Genomic DNA, 16,921 nt, shown 5'->3' with positions numbered 1-16,921 from the left:
GGCGCCACCGCCGCGGCCAGTGCTGCCGGCCCCGCTCTGGCCGGTTCCGTGGCTCCGCCCTGCCCAGAGGTGCGGGCGGCACCGGTCCACGAGGCCACGCCTGCCGAAGCGCGGGGGCCGCCCCAGCCGGCGCCCCTGCGCGGCCCCCGGCGGCGGCAGCGCCGGGCCGCGGCACCGGCCATGGCCCCGCTCGCGCCCGGCGTTGTTTGGTGACGATGGAGACGCGGCGGCTGCTTCTGTCCCGGCGGGGCACGAGCTCCCGCCGCCCCCAGAGCCTCCAGCGGCTTCGCTTTTGCCCGCAGCGCCGAGGTCGGAGGTTCCACCTGAGAAGAGCGACTCACGGCCCCCCGCCGCCCCCGGGCCCCCCCGGCCGGCCCCGCCCGCCTCCTCCTCTGTCTCCCGGGCCCGGCCGCCGTTTTGCAGACCGCGGCTGCTTCCGTCCCGGTGGAAGACGGGCTCCCGCCGGCCCCAGAGTCTCCAGCGGTTACGCTTTTGCCCGCAGCGCCGAGGTCGGAGGTTGCACCTGAGAAGAGCGACTCACCGCCCCCGCCGCCCCCTCCGGCCCCTCCCGGGCCGGCCCCACCACCTTCTGCGGCTGAACCAGACCCCCCAGCAGCCCAACTGTCTCCCGCCGACTCGGTTCCAGTCCAGGATGACGCCGAGTGCGGCGATGGGCCCACGAGACCGCCTTCAGAGCTGCCCACCCCAGAGGTTCTGGCACCTTCGGAGGCCCCGTCCCCTGCACCCAGCGTGGCTCCCACCCCGAGTTTTTCGGGCTGTCCCAGGGCTGTCCCTGCGGGAGGAGCTGGGACAAGGGAAGAGGGCTTCAGCCTCCCTTTCCGTGGAGCAGGTGTTGCTCGTCAGCTGAATGCTGGTGTAGCCAAGATCCCTGCCTTCAAAATTAGCGTTTTTGGGGGGTTTGGGGTCCTTCCTTGGAGCTTGTCATCTCTGACACCCCTCGTGCGCCCCAGTGGCGAGGGGACAGTGGGTCCCAAGGGGTCTGCCTTTGGTTTGCAGCCCAAGGGGGGTGTTGTCAAGACAATGATGGGAAGAGCACCTTCTGCATCTGCATTGCAGACGCAGAAAGCCTTCATGGCTCGCTTGCTTTGGGGAACAAATGTTCCTAAACCCGAGGCGGAGACTCTCGGGGGTGCTTCTATTCCCTCACTGCTGGCATGTGTCGGTGGTGTTGGGGAGCAGAGGCGTTTGGTCACTGCCACTGTACTAGCAGCTGGGTGGTGGCCTGTGTTAATGCAGAGCTTGCCTGAGGGGCCTGGCCCCCCAGGGTCTCTCTCAGGCCCCTCTGCTGCTTGCTGTTTAAAAAAAAAAAAAAAAATTTAATAAAAAAGGGTTGAAATACCTGCAGCAGCAGCTCAAAAAGCATTGAAGGGCCAAAACTTAGCTTCAGCCCAAGTTGTTCAATAAAGGGCTGTGTCTAAGACATTTTAGAAACTTTTTAAAAAATTGTTTGGAACTGTTTGATAACTATTGATGGATTCTCTGCAGCAAGTCTGTTTCAGGACCAAAAGAGACTTTCAGATATGGCAAAGAAGAACATCTTCAGTCCATGGACTTTTTCCTGAAACTCAGCTGTTGGGACTTGGACTTTGTTTTGCATTGTTTTTGCATTTTCTTATATTGTAAGATTGTTTTAGTGATATCATAGAATTTTATGTTTTATAGGTGAAGAAATTCCCTGTTCATCCCACAGAAGCACTTGATTGAGTTTGATTGGCAACAGATAACCTGTCAGGTGTTTGTTCTTTTCTCTGCATGACTCAGCAGAAAAAATTACAAACATTTTTCTTTTTAATTTAATTAAATAAAAAAGAGTCAGATGTCACAGACATTTCTTTTATGAAAAATCCTCTCTTAGGATTTTCCTGCTGAAGCTGAGAAGTTCAGCAACCAGACATAAACAATAGGTTATCTGCTTCTGTGGAATGCAACAGGTCAGTTCTGGATTGGCCCAGATTGAGTGTTTGGAAATAATAGCCAATCCAGAACCGAGCTCTCTCGGACACAGTCCGAGAGAGCAAGGTTTGTTGATCATTCTTTACTTTCTATTCTTAGGTAGTTAGCAGCTTCTGGAAACTCTCCTTTTCTTTTTCTTTTAGTATAGTTATAATGTAATATATATATATATATCATAACATAATAAATCAAGCCTTCTGATCATGGAGCCCATCTTGTCTCTTCCTTCACCCCGAAAACCTTGTGTCCAACCGACGACAGTGTACTTCTTAACTCAGATTCTAGATGGGACAGTTTGTTGTGATGCTCATGAATGGTGTGACTCGTGAATGAAGGAACTGGTACTGAAAATTATGAGCAGTGGCAACTATGGCTGTGAGAAACAAGTAATAGTGGATTTCATGGTCCTGACAGGAGTGAAGAAATCAAATGTGAAGACCAGGTCCCTGGACACCAGGGGAAGGAAAAAAAAGCTCTTCAGGAAACTGGGATAGATCTGTGAAGGACAAAGAAATTTAATTGCATAGGACAACATCCTCCACCTTCAAGACAGGTCTATCTCAACATTCAGGGAAACATACGGACATATCAAGAGATTGGTGTGGCTAAACAGGGAACTTATGATTGAGATAGCAAAAAGGTCTATACAAAAGCTGGAAGTGAGGACAGACTGTAATTCTAGCCAAGGAATTTTCAGTTAACCTTGCCTCATACAAGAGTAGACCAAACAGGATGCATCTGAGAATGCTAAGAGAACTTGCTGCTCTTGGCCTTCTTTGAAATTCTTACAAAATCTGTTATGGTTGGAGAAAGGAAAATGTAGCCACTAGCTTCAAAACCTGCAAGAGAAACATTCCAGGGATCTACAGGTTGGATGGTTTCACTCTTGTGTCTGGGAAAATTATGGAATAAGTGGTCTTGGAAGCCATTTCTGGATGCATGAAATGAAGGCTTCTGCAAATGGCCAATGTGAATTTATCAGGACAAAGTCAGGTAAGTGGATGAGAGGGAGCTATTTTCTAGCTTGTAGGAGGTGAATCTTGACTTTTGCAGGTGTTTTGATCAAGTTTCCTGTAAAATCTGGGTAAACAGCATGGCGTGTCAAAATATAGGTGGTCGGCCTACTATCTAGGTGAAAAATTGGCTTAATCAATACAGAGGTTAATGAGTCAGAATCCTTGTTGAGGTTGAAAGCTCTCTAGGTGTATCCTGGAATCTGTTCTGTTTAGCATCCTTGTCGATGGCCTAGATGACAAAGTGAAATAGCCTTCATCAAGTTTTGAACAAGAGAGGGATAGGGGTACAGTCCATAAAATAAAGAAGCAGAGCTGCACATCTGAGAGGACTAGATTGATTGTCCCACGAAATCAAAAGATGTGGAGTACTGCACCACTGTCAGCCATGGCAGTAACTCTGCAGGGGAGGTCCTTTGGGGCCTAGAATAATTTTCTTTTCAGCTGGAAAAGATCTTTAGATCGACTTATTTCAACTATTGGAAGCATGAAGCTGGGAAGAAAATAAAAGCTCAAACACGATGGGGCCAATGGTGATCTGAATGGACACTGAAACCAGATGGAGATAAGTGGTGCCATGGCATCAGAGGGGAGCACAAAGTGGGGTGAAAGCTGTGTGGTCCTGTTATTTCTGTTCATATCAAGGAATGTTTTGTACAACTGCTCCCAAAATAGCCATCATACATATTCCATAGAATGTGACTATGAAGAACAAAAACTTTGACCACAGTTCCACCCAGAGTGTACCTAACTGGAGGATGAGAACTCAACATGGAATTTGTAGGGACAGATAGATGGGTTTTCCCTCCTTGCTCTCCCTGGAAGGGGCATATTTCACTAAGTCTTTTATCCTCATCTACACCAAGTGTTTTCATCTGGGAAATTAATTTTGTGATTGCATTAATATTGTTAGTGATAGATATAGCTGTTGTTGGGGGTTAGGTTCCTTTCCTTTTGTTCCTTTTTACTTAGGGAATTTTTTCCCATAAATTGCTAGGAAACACTAATGACTGGGTACTTAAAAAAAACCCCAAAAGTAGTGGCCAAGCTCAGGGGAGGAGGCCATCTGGTTGCACTTCTCTTATCTGGGAGTTTCTCTCTGAGGGGTAGAGATACTGTGAGAATTGGGCTGACAAAAGATGGGGCTGCGGAAGCTGTTTTCTCTCTCTCTCTTTCTCTCGGCTTTGGATAAGGACAGTCAGAGCTGCTGCTTAGGGGAGGGAATTCACTGCTACTGCCAGAGCCCAGCCCAGAGCTGCTTCTGCCATGGGGTGAGCCTCTGCTCATGAGAGCAGCCACTGAACTGAGACCTTATTATCACCCACCTCACTAAAAGAGGGACCTATCACCATCTGCTCGGGTGCCCGGGATCCTGACTCACCCCTCTCTGCCCTGGCTGGGAGCCGGGCTGCCCCTCTCCCATCCCTGCCGCTTCTTCAGCACCGCTCCGAGCTTTCACTGCACTGTAGCCCTGCACCCCCTGCATGTCCTGGTGTTCCAGCCACCGCTCCAGAGCTTCTGATACATCTTGGCTGCCACCTCAGGATTTTTGCTTATTCCTGCCAGCCCAGCTTGCTGTTTCCGTAAGTCCTGCTGGGGCACGGGGATCGGCTGCCCCCGGGGTTTGTGCAGCGAAGCCTCTCCGCCATCCCTGCCCGTCTGCCCGAGCCTGCGCCACAGCGCCCCTGCAGCCGCGGGGAGTCACCGCACCCGCCCTGCCCGCCGGGAGCCAGCAGCGCCCCTGCTGGCTGGGAGCGGAACTGCACCGGCGGGGAAGGCGCCTGCAGCCGAGAGAGGGCGGGGACCGGGTCTGGGCTCTGCCTGGTGTCAGTGCCGAGCTGCTGCTGTTGGTTTGCTTTATCATACATACTAGTAAAGAACTGTTATTCCTGCTCTCATATCTTTGCCTGAGAGACCCTTCATTTTCAAAATTAAAATAATTCGAAGGGAAGAGGTTTACAACTCCCATTCCTGCCTTCCTTAGCAGACACCTGTCTTTCAAACCAAGATAGCCATCCTGCAGCTAATGTGTATATTGACAAAAATCCCAAAGTACTCTATCTGTTGCATTTAATAAATACATTACCTTACTGGTTCTTTTGAATGCAACTGGACCCATAGTTAGTATTCTTGCACTCATGGTTGCGCATGTTTTGTTTTTGCAACAAAACGAACACTGTCAAGTCCACCAGTAAATCATGCATTTTAGCACATCCTGATGAGGAAGCTGACTGAACTGAGCCTGCAGTGAACCCTGGCAGTCAGCAAACAGCAAACAGCACCATGGACTACCTCAAAAGGAATATATTCAGTAGATCAAAGAAAGTGAATACGACTCTTCAGTTGGCACTTGGGTTATACTAGCCCTGCAATATGATGCAATCAAGTGTAGGCTACCAAACTGGTAGGACCTGGAACTCGTATCCTGTGGGGAGAGGTTGTAGCACTAGGGCTGGTTCATCCAGGAGCAGTGTTGATAACAGTGGCACCTACTAGCAACTCTGTCCCTGACAGGAGAGGATCAAGCAGTCACGACTAGGTTTTTCACAGTGGTACATGTGGGAGGAAAGAGGCAACAGTCAATAGTTGAAACATGGGAGGCTCAGGCTGGACATAAGGAAGAATCACTCACAGTGAGGAAAAACATGATAGACTGGAATATGTGTCCCTGGTGGCTTCCAGAATGTATAGAACTCTGAGCAACTTGGCCTGAATGCACTGTTGAGTCTGCTTTGGGTGGGAAACTGGATAGAGAAGACTGCTCATGGACTACTGCAGTTGCATGACCAAGTGATTCTAGGTGTTTCACGGGGTATCAGCACAGTCCCAGGCTTTTGTTACATTTTTGTAAACAAGAAGCTCTGAGAGAGACAAATGCAGCATTTGAAATTAGATTTCAAATCAGGTTTAAGATGGGAGTGATTAATTTCTGTCTTGGCATGTAATTCATATGATTGAACTGTGAGCCTAGGTATGTTAGTGTAAATTAAGGACTGGTAAATGAGAAGTTCTGGAATGACAGTAAGCGTGCCATTGGTTATTAGGTTTCCCGGGGAAAAATTAAGACTCTCACCGCTCTGAGTATATTGATCTAATCAAGCCTTTGCCTAGTGCTAAGTTTTGGAGATGGGTATTCTTCAGTGTGACAGTATGAGCACAATTAAAATTTATGCCACAAAATAAATTTAGAGGAGGAACCACTTGGTTTCTCAGTGTAAAAATTAGATGAGATATTCCACATAATACCAATGAACCTAATTTAATTTTGGGATTATGGTTGGGAATTAGTGGACTCCCTAAAATGTCTGTAAAAATGACAGATTAAGCCAGAACCCAAAAGGAAGAATAGCATGATACCAGACAGTATTTTCATGGCTGAAATAGGAAATGTTATACCGTGTTAGCACTGAACATTGTGCAAAATCATGGTTCACCTATACTGTAGTAGATGTAATGTCACTAACACTGTCAACTCAGTTCAGCTGGGTAAACAAGGGGAACTGTTTTCACCTGGGATACTTGATATCTTGCTTCTTGGCCTCTGGCTGTCTCTCCAGAATGGCAAAGATTTTCTCTCAAATCTGGGTTGTGGGTTGTAGGTTGTATCTGCCAGCCAACAGCAGATGTGAAAATAGGGTTAGAGCTGACTTTTTATTTAGGGCTCAATAAAACAGATTATGTAGAACAAAATTTAGCCTCATTACCAAAGTTATTAAGAATGGTAGCCATTAAGGAGACTATGAGTTGCACTTCTGTAGGGCTTTACTGCACATTGGCTAACCAAGAGCCAAGATTTCATAAATTTGAAGGTAATGTATTCTAAGATTTCCACTAAAATCAATTCCCAAAGTGGACTTTGAACAGCAGATTCATTTTCATGTTTGGCTGTCTTATGACCCAGCGGTGCATTAAGGATAAGGATAGAGTTTGTGCTAGAGTTTAGATAAAAGGATCACACTAAATTACAGTAATTTTGGAGTTTTCTACCAGAGTAAATTGTTAAAACATGATGGTTTATTTCCCTATGGATTTTTCTGGTCATGTTCTGGTAACATTATCTGTTCAGAGGTGTAAGACAGATACAGGGCTGTACTAAAAGCTGTGGCTTACAGACATAGAAGCTGAACAGAGAAGAAATCTCCTTTTGTTCTTTACTCCAGACTTGCCTGTATTTCTGTCCTTTCCCCATTCCTTTTCCTGCTGGCAATTGAACCACAAGGCAATAAGCAGAAAAGAAGGAGAAAGAGGTACACTTCTTCCATAAAGTGTGTGGTAATGGACTGTCTGGGGGGAAATCAGATGCCTAAATTTCAATTAAAGATATGGAGAATTTCCTTTACTAGCTTTGAGCTGAGCTCTGGGAATAGGATCATGCTTGGTCCAACAGTTTTCGATAAGTAGATTCATACAAGATCTAACAAAGGCCACAGAGTTCAATCAAGTAGAGGTATCACTGTAAGATTAGTACAGAAGCAAAGACAAGAAGAACTATATTGGATATATATAGGATTTTTTAATTTTGGTGAGGTGAGTAGGGCTGAGATACCCATGTATCTAATGCTAGCATTATTAGGAAGCTTAGAACTCAGGCTGGCAGGTGCTAAGGGCTAGGAATACTGCCTGTCAAGAAAGGACACAAGGTCTCACATTGGAGCTGAACCTGACCAGTCTTGTGCTGTTATAATCTGACCTGCCAGGTATCACTAGAGCTCTTATTGAGGTTGGGGTTTATTTAAGAGTCTGGTCCAGCAGTACTCAGTGAACTGGATTTTTTGCCCTGTCCAAATTCTCTTACTGAGTTAGGGCTAGGACTATATTCATGATTGGTCCCCCACATAAACTCAGGGGCTAATGAGTGTCATTGAGTTTAAATTGGTGGCAGAACTGGTGTGAGTAAAATTTAGTGTGCTGTACTGACTAGTATGTGTGGCAGATGAAGTGGGGATTGCGCAAAGCTCAGGACTCAGAACTTGGGTAACAAAGATAGGTTTACTGGTATGTGCTCAAATGTCAGTCAAACTAGATGAGGGTCCAGATTTGACATGCTCTATGATTAAGTTTTTTTCTGGCTCATTATCTATTACTGGACTAGACAGGGCTGATGAGCTGTGTTTGGGAGATGGCAGGTTTACTGTCAGACACTAGGTTATGTTGTGGTGTGGCATACCCAGGTTCAAATTCTGTATGTTTAGGTACTAAGCTTGTGGGAGCAAGGGGCTAGATGTTGCTGTCATGTCCAATATGTGCTGCTGCCATAGTATTTTTTTGATGAAAAGGTGTAGTCTGGTTGAGAAGGAAAGGAAAATGCTTGTGTCTCTTCTTACCATTCCAGGAACATGTCAGCAGCCAAGGAATTAGTCACTGAATGCAAGACAGGAAGATCTGTTGATGTTTTCCTTGACAGCTGCTTCTGCTGATTACCTTCAGGGAGGCAAATGCTGGAAAGAGTAATTATCTCTGTAATCTTAACTGGGTTTCCTGATCATCCTTTTACTGCAATATTAATAACATTGTTCCAGTCCCTCTCAGTAGTATTACTCACTTCTCTTAATGATGACACACTCACCACTGGCAAAGTTTAGAGCACACTAGAAGTGTGTCCATCAAGGAGCTAATAAAAAGCACCCAGCTGCTCTGATAGAAAGAACTGGACTACAGGATAAGAAAGCATGGTTATCCAAAATGCTCTTCAGGAACAACATAAAGGCACATCCAATCAAAATTACTTCTGTTAAACTCCTGACTACTCTTCAGTAAAAGAGCATAAGGATGAGGTGATGGTGAAATACTTTTGACAAAAACTGGGTATTCTTTGGCAGAAATAGTTGATATAGTGAGGGAGAAACCAACAGCGGCAACAAATCATCATATTCTATACATATTACATCTCCTGTAAACAATTGTCTACTTATATGCTCTTCCATGTACTCTCCTATGCCATACCCCTAGTACCACGTTGCTATTCTCAGGTGTGAAAACCCACAGAAAACCCTCAGAATGGCTATTGTATTCCCTTGTGCTCTCCTGAAATATGGGGGATGCTTGTCTGAGTAGCAAGGATTTATTAGGCATACTGCAGTACTACTAGATGGGTTTTCAATAAAGTCTACTGTTTCAGGAAACTAAAAATGCTCTGGTGTAAGAACTACTGAACAGAAGAACATTTTCATCTTATAGATCTCAATTAAAGTTTTGTCTGTCAAATAAATAAACTTATTCAGAAAGTTATTAAGAATGAAATAATTATCTCTGTAAGATTTCATGTAAACATATAAGAATAACTCCAAAAGAGTTAGTTATAATTAGGATCCTCTGTTTTATAAAATAAACAAACATAGAATATCTTTCAGTATTTTGAGGAGATACTAAATTCAGACCTGTTCAATGTAACTAGAAGGTAACCTGACTTTGAGACACAATTTCTCTAAAAAGTTCAGTTATTTTTCAAAAGTAAATCAAGACTGCTGTCATGAAATCAGAAGGAGATGCAGGAAACCAAATTAGCCCAATAAGAGTGCAACGAGAAAAGACGAATATGAATTGTAGGTGAAATATGTACTTATTGACTGTTTTTGGATTTCTTTCTTGCATTCAGTTAAGTCCAAAAGATAGCAAAGGTAGCAAAACTTTTTACCAGATATATTGTATCTGGTAAAAACCTAGCCAAATGGCATTTTCCTTATGCTGCAGAGAATGAAATTCTGTAGTTATAGACCTCCAATGTTCATCAGGAAAACAAAAAGAGAAAAAAACTCTTTGGCGGTCTGTTTCTGATTAGTGAGATCACATGATAAAATATACATAAATTTTTTAAATGTTGCTTAAGAGAAGGAGATAAGCAGAGAGAATCTGGAACATCTCACTGAACATGTGTCACGGTACTAAACCCATCTGAAGATGAAACACCACACTTTTTCAACTCTGCCTCTCTTCCACCATCACCCCACTGGAATGGGGAGGAAAATTGAAATAAAACTTGTATGTTGAAATAAGTGAAGTTTAGTAATTGAAAATAAAATAACATAAACAATTAAAATAATAATAATAAAAAGGGGGAAAACCAAGTGATCCACAGTACAGTTGCTCACCACTTACTGACTGATGCCAGACCTACCTTCCTGGACCCAGATCAGCCCCTTCCAGGTAACTCCCCCCAGTTTATATCCTGGGCATGCTGTTCTGTGGTGTGGAATATCTTTTTGGTTGGTTCTGGTCACTTGTCTCAGATGTGTTCCTTCTTGGTTCCTTTTGCTCACTTCCTCACTGGTAGAGCATGAGCCAAAGGAAAAAAGTCCTTGATTTAGGATAAACACAATTTAGCAAAAACCCCAAACATTACCAACCCCCAAACATTACCAACACCATTCTCATTCTGTACCCTAAACACAGCAGTGGAAGAAATTAACTCTGCCTGAGCTGAAACAACGCAGCATGAAATCACAAATTCTCAGTAGAAACATTTGAATAACAGAATGAAAAAACCCAAACTCCTTCACACTCTAGGACTTTGCTTGTATCTTTGGTATTATAGCACACTGACATTAGGTCAGACTGCTCAGGTAATGATAAATCCACTGTATGTTAGAAAACCCATTTTGTTATTTTATACTTCAAGCAAGGGTTTGCCAATTTCACTAATGCAGAAAAAAAATCGATGGTACTAAGAACAATATACTTTGTGTGAAGTACTAGTAGTTTGTACCACTTTGTAGTAGTGGCAAAGCAGAAGTATTCTGCAGAAGCTTAGAATTACAGCTTTTATTTTCCTCTTTTTTAAAAAAATTTTATTTTTAATTGCAGGCATATGCCTGAAAGGATAAAAATAGCCACTAGTATATTCATGCAATTTGCTCTTGCAAAGACTCCAGAGGATGAGACTACACTGGTTTTGTTTTTTTTTTTACTAAATTAACAGGTTAAGTAAAATACATAATTTCTAATGACCTATATCAAAATACCTAAAATAATTAAAAATAACTTCAGAGGCTTCCATCTTCTTGGTGGAGCAGCTGGCTATAACAGTTTTGCCATTAATTTTAAAGTTCTAATTCATCTTCAAGGGAGAGTCTAGTCCAAGCTCAAGGGAGATCAGTGAGATGGTTGTCTTTCCTGGGAGATTTTTGTCCAGTGTATCTAGAAGATATAGAATGATGGAGGTTATATAGACATGACTTGCAGTGTCTTCTGTGTTATTTTTACTGTAAGAATATTTTCTCTGTAGAGTTTTCTTAATTTTCAAGGTTTAAATGAGAAAAACAGTAGCCCTTTTCTGTTCTTTCTTCACTCTGTTAAGTTTTCATCAATAATAAATATATACATACATGTAAGCAATGTATATGTAATAATAATGCACATGTACAGAGCTTCACAGAGTTTCACAGAACAGTCTGAGGTGGAAGGGACCCAGAGGGATCATCGAATCCAATTCTTAAGTGAATGCCCATAAGGAGATTGAATCTGTGACCTTGATGTTATTATATATCTGTGTGAATGTGCAAATATATTGGTAAATTTGTCTATCTGTTCATAGGTAGGTTCACATACTTTTTTTTTTTTAAACAGAGGACCAGAACTGGTCACAAATATCTAGCTGGCTCCCTACAGCTGCTTCAGATTATCCGACATCTGTTGTGAGTTTATAAAGCATGGATTATACACCCTAGGGTGTTGTTAGGAAGGAAAGGGACCTCCTAAAGATCATTTGAATGCTGTATGTAAAGTTACCACAAAATTTCTTCCAGATGGCAATAAATACTTGAAGTTCTATTGCAGTCCTTTATAATGACCATACCTATTTTGCCAACAGTGATACCTGAAACAGTGGTTTAAGAAAGCATCACTTAAAGAAAGGAGCTTCAGCTAATGAAAAAAACCTTATAGTTTTCAGTCCTGAGGAACAGAATTGTACTCTAAGCATACAAGAATCTCATAGAACGCAAGGAACTCAAAAAAGGAACTATTGTGGGTGAGCTCCAGCAAAATATTTCTTGATAATACACACATTATTAAGGCATATATACTTGTGCGCCGCATGTTCTTTGATCTGTTGTGATCTGTTATTCATTTCACCAAGCAGCCTCTACCTCAGTACAAAAGCTTTATGTATGTGTGTGTATATGAGTCTGCACATTGTTTGTATGTAAGACAGTACATACTCTCAATTTCGCCACATTCAAATGTGAAAGGAGTGAAAGTTCATGAGTTGGGAAAATATAAGACCTTGGGTTTTGCTTTTGGGAAGATGCAGAACAAGACAAAGAAAAGGCAGATGTTATACTCCATTTATTTTCATCACAGTAAAAACAGTGAAAGTAAAAATAGATGAAAAGCTGCTTTCAAAGATTGATGAGATGTTATTTTAACAGTATAAATGCCCTACATACACTAAGACTGTGGTAAGTAAAGGTGTTTTAGATGACAATAAAAATTGTTTCTCATCAAAAAGGGAAGATATTTTCCAGAAGTTTTGGATTCATCTCAGTGAAAGTAACAATCAAATTGCCTGCTGTGAATTTAGGAAGTCTGGGCAAATGGCTACTAGACTTATGAAGATGGCCTGTGCAATTGCATTCCCTTACAAGGTCAGTGTCATAGAATTCACTGTGGGGGCAGGACAATCACATCAGCATGATGGATGGGTGTCATGGGAGGGCCCCACTTCCTCTGTATCATCTCAGTGTGGCCAGCACATCCAGGGTGCATCAAACTCATCTTTCTGTGCAGGCTACATGTGCCCAGTGTATCTTTATGGAGATGGGAGCAGCATGCTCAGGCTGATTGCATCCCCTGGATGTGCTCTGCACAGCACTTCCACTCTAATTCTCATCTGGAATTTCCTCAGTAAAAGACACCTTTGCGGGACAGTCCCATCTGTGAGAAACAGAAGGAAAGAACACCCTGAAGATGTGCTCCAGCACATCTTATGGAAGACAGAGTTAATTGCTATGGAGGTTAGGGAAATGAGGAGTTCACTAATGAGGCCCTGGCCTGAGTACTGGCATCACAATAATGATACTGATACATCTTCCAAGAATAATTATTCTTGCAAACATATACATAAGAGTTTTGGGAAAGGAGGATAGTCTTAACAGTTGAGGGGCATAGAATTTAGAAATCTGAACATTATATTTTCATTGTTCCTGATCTTCGTCGTCTTCTTCTTCCTATGTTGTGTTAATATCCACTGCACTTTAACACTACCTGATTAATTTTGAACTTTCTCAGAAATGCTGAGAAAGATGAAAACTTCTAGAGGTAGTTATCTAACTACCTCTAGTAGGTAGTTAGATAGGGGAGTTAGTTATCTAATCCTTGATTGAAGACTTTAATAAAAAAATGTAGCATTTTTATGTACCATTTATATTCAAACTCTGAAGCTCATGTCTTTCTTATGTAAGACACAAGGTTATCACAGTTTTCATGTATATGAAATGTTTATATCATTCTCCTAGTGTGATATTTTATGATATTGTGATATTTTAAGACTGATGCTAGTATTTAATAGAGTATTATTTTTCATGAGGTAGCTCTTTCATGAGCTATTCAGGACATGAGATATCTGAATTCTGTGTGAACCTCAACATGAGAAAACTGCCTCACAAACTTTTCTTTTCTAGTAAAGCCTGTGGACTGTGCTGAGCAAATAGCACTGCTATTCCGGCTCTTGGAGCTCTGACACTGTAGAAAGGGACTAGAGAGAGTACAATACAGGGCATGCTAAACCTGTGGTAGAAATTAAAGTTCATGGGTTTTACAACACTGGGTAAACCCTGGTAGCAGGCCTGGCTCACACCATGATATGTGTATTTGACTTATTCATCAGTAAGAGTAGGTGTGCAGCTCAACCCTCAAGAGTGAACATCAGGTTATTTTTATCTTTCCTGTTCTAACAGACATCCAATTTGTCCCCAGGAACCAGAGACTAAAAGTGAGCTAAACTACCCCCAAATATGTGCATCACTGAGGAACCCTTAGGAAAGAGGAGAGGCTGAGCTGTACAAAAATTTGCATTTCCTTATCTGAGTCCTAGGGCAGGATTTCAACTTCATCCCAACAGTAGCACGCAGGAGAAACTCTGTTTTGCCCATGGAAAGCTGCTGAATGAGGAGGAAGAATGGAGATGGTGGGGTCCAACTTCAGATTTAGCTGCACAGCAATGCCTTATTTGCATAATGTGTCTGAATGGGTATATCATCAGAACCCGTGAGAGCTGGGATTCACAGCTGTCCTTCAGCGTAAGCCTGCTTCCTGCAGCAAAGAAAGGAGATGGAGGTAACAATGGAAGAGGATGTTTTACATTTGTGCGTAAGATTGACCAGGTTAAATTTATTTTAATAAGGAGCAACAGTCCATATTCCCTCTTCAAACAGTAGATCTCTTATTTAATACCAGCACTTTTTAAAATTGGTCTGAATTTTGCATTTGGTATTACATTAAAAAAGGGATATTATTTGATAACCACTGGAGATAGAATAATATAGGAAGGAATCTGAGTGGTACTGTTGCTTAAGCTATTTTTTTTTTGTTAAAGTAAATAGGACTGAAGGTGAGACACTGAGATGAATCAAAATATGTCACAGGTAAAATTGTGAAGTAGCTAGTGGCTTGAAAGCACAACAGAACTGTAGAATCACAGAAGACTCTGACCTGGAAAGAACCCATGAGGGTCATAGAGTCCAGGTTATTACTCCACAGAGGTCAACCAAAAAGATGAATCATATGTCTGAAAGCACTGTTCAAACTTTCTTTGAACACCAATAGGCTTGGCACCATAAACATTTCTCTGCTGAGTCTGTTTCAGTGCTTGACCAGTCTCTCAATAAAAAACCTTTTTCTTCCAATATCTGTTCTAAATTTTTCCTTGACATGGCTTTAATTTATTCCCTCATGTCCCAGCACTAGACATGAGAAAAAAGAGATCAGCATCCCTCTCTCTTCTTCCCCTCATGGTGGATGTTGTGGACAACGGTGACATCACCCCTATGCCTCTGCTACTCTAAGATGAACAAACTTAGTACCCTCAGCTGCTGCTCATACGTCAAATCTTCTAGTTCTTTCACCATCTTTGTTGACATCCTTTGAACACATTCTCATATTTCTCTATCCTGCTTCTGTTGTTGAGGCCAAAACTGCACACAGAGACCCCACCAATACTGAGTATAATGAGACAATGACTCCTCTTGATGCTAGGATGTGGTTGACCTTTTTGGCTGCCAGGACATACTATTGACTCACACTGAACTTAGCATCATCCAAAACTACCACATGCCTTTCTGCAGAGCTGTGTTCCAGCCTCTCATTCCTCCATCTACACAACATCCATTTTACACAATTCCAGATGCAAAATCTGACATTTTGTCCTTGTTAGACTTCATACAAGGGGTGATAGCCCAGTGTTACAATCTCTAAAGGTCTCTTCAAGACCTCTGTGCTCTGAAGATAATAAGTGGCTCCTCCTAGTTCAATATTGCAGGCAAACTCACTTTATGAGCATTCTGAGTCTGTGTTCAGGGCAATGATGAAAACAGTGAAGGTAACTGATCCTGAGATTGAGCCCTGGGGAACATATTAGTGTCTAGTAGCCAGTCAGGTGTTGGCCCATTTATCACAATAGTCTGAGCCTGACCCTTTAACTGATCAAGATTATAAATTACTTGGGGTTGGAAAGGATCACTTAAGTTCATCTAGCCTTGTGTCTCTTCAATTTAAGGCATGCTCAGATTGCTCAGGACCCTGCACTGTCAAAGATATCTGAACTGATTCCATAGTCTCTTTGGACGTCTCTTGCAGGTCATCTGTATTTATCTAATGTAGCTTGAGGTATCTTTTATTACTATTCATTAAGATGATGAATGGTGACTAGGCAGTCTAGCTCCCTTCCCTTCCCTTCCCTTCCCTTCCCTTCCCTTCCCTTCCCTTCCCTTCCCTTCCCTTCCCTTCCCTTCCCTTCCCTTCCCTTCCTTCCCTTCCCTTCCTTCCCCTTCCCTTCCCTTCCCTTCCCTTCCTTCCCTTCCCTTCCCTTCCCCTTCCCTTCCCTTCCCTTCCCTTCCCTTCCCTTCCCTTCCCTTCCCTTCCCTTCCCTTCCCTTCCCTTCCCTTCCCTTCCCTTCCCTTCCCTTCCCTTCCCTTCCCTTCCCTTCCCTTCCCTTCCCTTCCCTTCCCTCCCCCTTTCCCTCCCCCTTTCCCTTTCCCTTATTCACAAAATCATCACTTTCATCAGTTTTGTGGTAGTATACATAATGATCTCTCTTGTCATGTTGTTTTTACCTCCTCACTTAATGCATTATTTAGCGATTACATAAAACTTTTTAAAAAATTTTTTGGTAGGCCAAAAGGATTGTCTTCCTCAGTGTGTCCTCTGTAATCTCAGGGCTATAAAGAAGCATCTAGGGAGAAAGATGGTTCTGGACAGGTGAATAAAAACCTCAAAAAATCTGGTTGTCTTTCGGTTTATTTTCCTTAACTTTCTGTAAACCACTAATTTCTCCTCACTTTGACCATAACAGATGCATTCCTACCCCAAATGCACAGGAAATGCATACTAAAACTTTTTTCAAGTGAGGCTTAAGTGCATTCTATAAATGGTTTTATCAGTATTTCTTCTCTTCTCCCCCCACCCCAAATCTTTGCATCTCAAATCCACTACGTATTTTATCAGCACAATGGCGTTGCTCTGATTCATTAGCATAAAGGACTTGCTGACAGATGACTCCTGACTGACCACAAATTGAAGACCACTGGGAAATCCTATGCTGCTGCAGCCAAGATGTCTAATCTGAGATGTAATGGATTGCTTTTCCACAGTATTGAGCAGCAGAAAAATTAACAGCGAGCTTCACTGTTATGGCACTTTGGTTTGGATTACTTTTTTTCTTGAATTTTTTGAAGGAAAAGAATAGATCCACCTCATGGTAAAGATTCAACTTTCTTTTAAAA

This window comes from Camarhynchus parvulus, chromosome Z, assembly GCF_901933205.1.
Source record: "Camarhynchus parvulus chromosome Z, STF_HiC, whole genome shotgun sequence".
Taxonomy (NCBI): domain Eukaryota; kingdom Metazoa; phylum Chordata; class Aves; order Passeriformes; family Thraupidae; genus Camarhynchus; species Camarhynchus parvulus.
This window is presented reverse-complemented; position numbering follows the sequence as displayed.